Source organism: Uranotaenia lowii, chromosome 2, assembly GCF_029784155.1.
Source record: "Uranotaenia lowii strain MFRU-FL chromosome 2, ASM2978415v1, whole genome shotgun sequence".
Classification (NCBI taxonomy): domain Eukaryota; kingdom Metazoa; phylum Arthropoda; class Insecta; order Diptera; family Culicidae; genus Uranotaenia; species Uranotaenia lowii.
The window spans coordinates 367,747,319-367,754,675 of NC_073692.1; positions in this window are offsets into that span (position 1 = coordinate 367,747,319).

Consider the following 7,357-nt stretch of genomic DNA (forward strand, 5'->3'; position numbering starts at 1 on the left):
CAGACCTTGAGTGACAATTTGATACTCCTCGTTAAAAACCGCTATATATATGTATCTTGTTTCCCAACCGATTTCTACAAAATTTATAATTTTGGAAACCACGTAATGTAACTCAAATATGTTTTTCAGACATTATTCACTTACAACACTTCAGTTTTCGAATATTGAAAGTCTTAGAAATAAAATCCGAAATAAAACACTTCGAAACAAAGACTGTTGATCAGCTACGAAATACTAATAAAAAAATAATTCACTTAGTGTCCAAGTTAGAAACTTCACATTGCACTTATGTATCTATTTTTTGAATTTTTTGAAGATCATGACCACAAAATATGTGAAAAAGTAGTGTAAAACCGTACTTTTCAATAAATAAACTGTCAAAATTGTTTAAGTCACACCAGATAAATTTTGAAAAGAGGATTGCAAAGTTGACGTAATTTGGTACATTTTTGCAATTTCAAATTGTCAAAATACGAAACACAGGATTTTTGACGAATTTTCAAAGGCAGCTGTTTTCGAAATTTTTGTCAATTTGCAATGTTGCGGCGCTTGTGTAATTACACCACTAGAATTGGTATGAAATTGACTTTCTGATAAATATAAATTTATTGCAGAAATCTTGCGTTAATATACTCAAATTCCAGTGCAAAGTTGAGTTCAACTGCAAAAAAAATCTGAGAAACTTCAAATTGACATATAGTTCGAATAACAGCTACCTTTGAAAATTTGTTAATAATCCTGTGTTTCGTATTTTGACAATCTAAAAATGAAAAATGGGAAAAATTCTGTCAACTTTTAAATTCTTTTTCCAAAATTTGTCTGGTGTGACTTTAAAAATTTTGACAGTTCATTGATTGAAAAGTACGTATTTTACATTACTTTTTTGAGTTTTGTGATCATGATCTTAAAAAATTTCAAAAAATATATCTTATGCGCACAACGTATAGCTTCTAATTTCAGTTTTCTTGGACACTAAGTGATTTTTTTTAGCATTCCGTAGTCGATCTACAGTCTTTTTTCCGAAGCGTGTTTTTTCGATTTTTTTGTTGTATGTGCATACTGTCTGAGAAACTTATTTGAGTTCCATAACGAGGCTTCCAATAGTTAAAATTTTGTAAAATTCGGAAACAAGAGAGATATATTGATTTTAGTCAGGAACGGGTGAAAATTTCTGGGACGGTGAGGGTTAACCTTATCAATGAAAAAGTCATGTTTAAAATGAAAAAAAACAAAGCAATGCATTTTAAGTTAAAAATGCATTGCTTTGTTTTTGTTTAACCTTTGATCTTTGATACTCTCTGGAGCCATCCATGTTTAAAACATTCTCTACTTAGTAGTTAGAAATTTCCTCTGCTGATGCTAGTGGGTGATTTGGAGTCAACAATTACGTCGAGGAACAGTAGAAGAATCTCGGATTCAATCTCAGATAGATATTATGCAGCTGATAGGTGAACTGGTCTCAGCTAGAGTGTGTTGGTAGTTAAATTGTGAGCAGGGCTTTTTTGATATGGACATGTTTTTCTTTGTTCAGAAAATATTCAGAAAAGTTAGATATAACAGCTAGATTCTGAGTGCAAAATGTTAATAAGCAACCAAGCCCATTTCAAGCGAGCACAGTCTTCAGTAAGTCGGTTTGCTTAAATAAGTTTTTCTTTCGTTAAATCTTCGTTTGTTGTCCTGGTTTCGAAAGCCTTTCCTAATTTTATGCCCTAATTGATTAATTCGAATCTCATGCGTACCTGTATTATTTTAAAATTTTTGGCTGAGCACAATAAATAATTAAGAATATACCGTGAAAGCACCAATGGCCGCGAACTTTTAACTTTTATTTTTATTATCTCCGAAATTCAACAACGAAAATTTCTATGTTTCGCATTCTCTGATACCTACGCTAAGTATCTTTCACTTGCCATACTAGAAATAAATTTATTTTGCTTTTTGAGGTCAGGAAAAAATAAAAACAAACATCGTTTTTGCCGGATGCCTTTTTGTCTGTTGTCCTTAGTAAAGTGAGCTTAGTGGGTACTATTTTGTAATTCAGTTTTTTGTGTTGAATTCAAGAACTTTGGCAAAAATGTTCGAAGGTAAGTTATTTGTGGCTGTGTAATGAATCAGTTGTGAAAAAAGTGAACAGTTTGAAGGTTTTGTTACGGAAAAATGACAATTTTGTTGTGCACGGCCATTGGTACACTTGATTTTTGAATATTTCTATCGCCGCGCACGGAAAGTCTTCTAGTATTTATCAGTAGTTAAACATAGAGAAGTTCTTCGGAAAATCACAAAGGTTGCATAAGATTCACAGGCAAGTTTTCCAATCAATGTGTTCCATCATATAACCGGCTGAAAAAAACACAATTTTTGAAACAATATCAGAAGAAACGATCATTTAATGAAAATTGCTACAAAATGTTGGAAATTTGAGGTTAGATAGCAATTCGGATCTGTATAGTTTTCGTTGGTCAGTTTCCTCGTGGAGTTTCAGAAAGCTCGCCAAATCTGTGATGTTTTATCGAAATCGCGACCGAAAACATTGTTCCAATATATCTTCCGGCCAAATATGGTTTGTAAAAATGGCGTCTCATACTAATTTTGCACCAGACTAGTTTCACAAAACAATGGAAAAGAATCGGTGTTCGATGTGTAAATTTTGAAAATCCTTACCTGAGAATAGGGTAAATGTACCCGACCTTGGCACCTAAGGCATGGTTTACCCTTTTTTTTCGACATTCCTACCTTCCTGTTGAGTGCACCATATAACATCCTTTGAAGAATTTACTTGCTAACATGCTTAGAGTTCAACAAAAATATGTTTTCTCTATGGAACTTTCATGAATGTGAGTAAAATGTATGCAAAGTACTCACTGCCGTGCTCCAATTACTTGGCTGCCGTACCAATTGTTTGCCGTTTCGATGATCCGATTCTTGACCACCAGCAAAGTGCAATAGATCTTTACCAACAATGCTCAATTGACAGTTAACAGAATCGTTGACTATTCTGAATATAAGGCCACTGACAGAATGACGTCAGCTGTGCGTAAAGTTCTATGCGACAATGGAACACGGGCGCCACTCATACAACAAAAAAGCTTTTGAAAACATAGATGAAATTTGGTTGAAAGGGAAGCACAAAATAAGCTTTCATTTCAAAAAGTCGGAAGTCCAGAAATTCCGCAATGCGATTAAGAGACATAGGGTTATTTTCACTACCAAACAACTGTCTTCATATTGTGGAGTTTGGCTTCATAAAGTAAGAAATTGAAAAATTCCTTGAATGGTATTTAAAAATTTTGCCCTTTTGAATTTGTTAGCTGAGATTATGAGCTTCTAGCAAGTGCCATCTCGAATGCCCGGGGTGTTGCGCAGTGGTTTGACATGCCAAATATATGTTAGAATGTAAACCTTGCTAAAACAGTTTTTTTTAATTCGACTCACATCAAATATTTTAAGGAATAATTGGAAAGCAAACGATATTTTCCTGAACTTCCAACTTCTGTTTCCATGAAAAAAATTAAAACAAATTTCCAAAAAATTAAATCTGAGTAGGTATATGGTTCCCAAGCAATAGAAAACGATTCCAAAACTCAATTAATTATGTATTTTATATACTAAAGTCATGAATTGCCATCGATCTAACAATTTTTAGATAAGAAAAACATCTTAAGTCTTGTGAGATGCTTAATTTAACTTAGTTTTTTTTTCAATATTTCGAACCACTGTGTTCTGTAGGAGACCACGTGGCTTTTGCTCGGCAGACTGCAATGCAAATGCTGTTCGCACGCATACCAATGTACCTTCGATTCATGGTTCCCAAATAGCGATTTTTTGCATTTAAAATGCTTGGATATGACTTTTAGTTAGTCGAATCACTTATGTTCTCCAACTTATTTCGAAGCTTAAGTTGATGGCAACGGTCTTATCATACAACCCAATTAGTATGAAAATATGTGTGCGTAGTTTCAAATGAAGTTTTAGGGAAAACATCAGCCCAAAAATGCCTCTTTAATGAACATGTATTTTTTCCAGCTTCCAACACTGGTGGTGTATTTCGATTGAAGTTGCATGCCAAGAAAAGGAAAAAAATAGTTTTAAATTTTTATTCAAAACCTAAATAAATATTCACTCTTTAGTCTTTCTAGTATTTTTTTATTTTTTGCCGAGTTTAACTGTAAGCATGAGTATTTATTGCAAATTTTTCAAATGAATGTCCGCGTTTGAAAGCGCATGTGAATTTAACAGTTGCACTAGAAAGGTGAGCTCTTCTGAATTTCATACGGTGATTTCCAACATAATTTCCTCGGATGCAGATCGAAAAAAAATTAACTTCTTTATTAAAGTACAAGCAATAAAAAAAATCGGTATGCACAGATTTAAAACAAATTATTCTCTTCGCAATGAAAATATATTCAAAATTTTTTAAGCTCAATTTGGACCTGAAAAACATGAAAAGACATGTTGGCATGCCAAGAAAAGGACCATGCCAAAATAGGGCTCACTTACCCTATTCGCAATGAACCTAAGAGCCATGCAAACAAAATTTTAAACAGTTTGGATACCTTATTCACTGTTTAAACCAAAATAAGAAGTGCGCGGCCATTGGTACATTTGTGAGCGGCGATTGGAACAAGCAACATAAGCGTGCGCGCCATTGGTACACCAACACTTTTTGCAAATTCGCGTTTTTTGTGACGTTACAATGAAAAATCTCTCACTTTTAAATTTTTCCCTTAAAGTACGTAAGTTTTACTACGTGACAGTGCCTTTTTTTTCAGAATCGCACAAAAAACGATTTTTGTACGGCACAGAGAACATTCATCATAGCTTAAACGCGCAGCCATTGGTGCCTTCACGGTACTTGCAGGATATCGACATGCATTTTGATAACTGAGTGCTTGACTTAATCAAATAAGTATTTTGAAATTTAAGATGAGTAACTCCCAGAAACTCCCGAAAGTTTTTAGAAAGATTCTATAGGCGCATCATTCGCGGCAAACTGAACACTTGAACTCACCAAGTCGAGGAAGATTTGATTTTTTAAGTGAGAACTTAAAATTCAATATTTTGCAGTTTATCTACTCTCTGGAGCCTGGTACTTTGCATCAAGGTTTTTTGTCAATACCTTACCAAATAGCGACGATGTAGAGTCCTTTGACGTGAATATTTGGTATAGTTCAATTGACATTCGATTGAAGCAATAATGTTACTCTCTGGAGCCATCATTTTTTCTTGTTAATATTGTGTACCCAGTACAGTACCAAGGTCAGGTTCAAAGTTGTAAGACATAACAGTTCTAGTTGAATTCGATTTGCTATAAACAATCTACTCTCTGGAGCCACAAATTTTGTCGGAAAGTTCGAAGTAAATCGTCAGATGAGACTCTCCAACTCTTGTTGTCCACTTTGTTGACAACTTTGAACGCATAACAGATGTGTTCCCTATAGGGCCCCAAAAAAAAAGTAACTAACTTCCAAAAAGCATTGCAAATTTCATTGAAATTTTAAACTCTAAAAAAACTAGAATATTCCATTCAAGTATAACAAAAATTGATAAAAAGGACTAAAGCCTTTTAAGAAGAACAAATTACCAACAAAGTATTTTTTTCAGTTGAATACACAAAGCTTTTTTCAAAATTTCTGTGGAAATTATGCTTTTTTTTAAAATAGGTATATTTGAGGAAAATATTGCAAGAAGTATGGAAAAGGAAAAAACCATGAATCTAATTTTTTGTTTGCATGAGAAAATTCTTGACTACAGCTTTTTGAAATTCAGTAAATTTTTCAGTAGGTGGACTTGGCTGGCCAGAACACCCCGATATATTTAAGGCGCGTTCTTTAATCCAAACAGCATGTTAGTAAATTCCTACTTGCTTTTCCTTAATGAAAACTTTTTTTTCAGCTTCAAAGCGCTATTTTCGGAGTCAAAATAACAATCAAGGAAAACTTACAAGTCCTTAAAAAAAGCTTCTTGTGTTGAAAAGGTAAAGATCTGATTCATGGTCCCAGCTTGACATATTTTGTTCTTGTCGTTAGAGACCTTGGTCGACTTGATAGTTTGTCAGGATCAGAAAATTCTCTTAAACCAGACATTGCGAAAATTGCGAAAAAATTCCATCTAACTCATACTTCCAACATAAAAGGTAATAAAGCACACCGCACGTATAGTGCGACAAATTGCACAGGAAACGCAAACGACAGCAGAAAAATATCATCCCTCCAACCCGCGGCATTCCTTGTCCGTCTGGCCAAAAATAACATAATCTAGCGAGTACCTACTATGTAGTACCTCATCCCATCCACGGGCGGATGGCTTCTTTGGGGAAGAGAAAAACAGGCAGTATGGCAAAAAATAAAACAGGCGAAAAACTGTCGCTTGGCTCGTAAAACAAATTGGAGCGCTTTGACTCTCTTTTTTTTTGCTCGAGGTAGGTAATTTGGTTCAACTAACTGTTTGAACGTATTTCAAAATAATAACAGTATTTTTTGAAGGAGGAGATTTGCTCTCCATTACTCGTGGTGGCAGATGTGAGTGTTCCTTCTTTTAATGGACTGTGCGTGTACTCAGTGTAAATTTGAATGATGAATACTTAGAATGTTTCTAATTTATGTACACGCTTTGCGCAGAGAAGAAGTCTATTGCTTGGAGGCAATATTGTAAGGACAGAGTCTTGAAGTGGTTCCGTCGTTTATCAACTAGGAGAAGATCAATTTTTAGAATTCGCTGGAGAAGGAAAAAATTCTCGAACGGAATCATTTGCGAACTGTGCTGAAAAACAAAGATTTTACTTAGCATTTTTTGGGTAGAAATTTGATGCAATCGAATCGAGTCAATTTTCAAAATATATTGTTAGATTTCGCAGTTTCGATCCGAGTTCGATAGGTTTTTAGCAAACGCAAACGGATTTTAATTAGTACACCGGAAGTAGATAAATCACACAATATAATAACCCAACGGATGAAGAAAAAAAAGGCCGGTGGCGCCATCTAGCATTGGAAGCATTCCACCAAGGTCTCTTTATATCACTTCTGTATTCAGTAGAAATTATTCCTCGCGTACCAAAACAGAAACGAAACCCGAACCCCAAAAGCCTATATTGATAATCACATCCGATAGCACTCGACCCAGACAACGCCCCTTAGGAATTTTACACTCCGAGAAATGCATTGCAGAAAAATAAAAAAAATCACCCATTAAAGCGACAAAGCTCGAAAACCAGTTTTACATAAAAAACCGACACTTAAATAATACAACGGAAACATATTCTAAGCTCAAGAACACACAACTACAAAGTACTGTAATTATTATGACTAATACACACAAAGCCACAAAATTCACCACAAACAAAAACCGAACACGGAAGGAA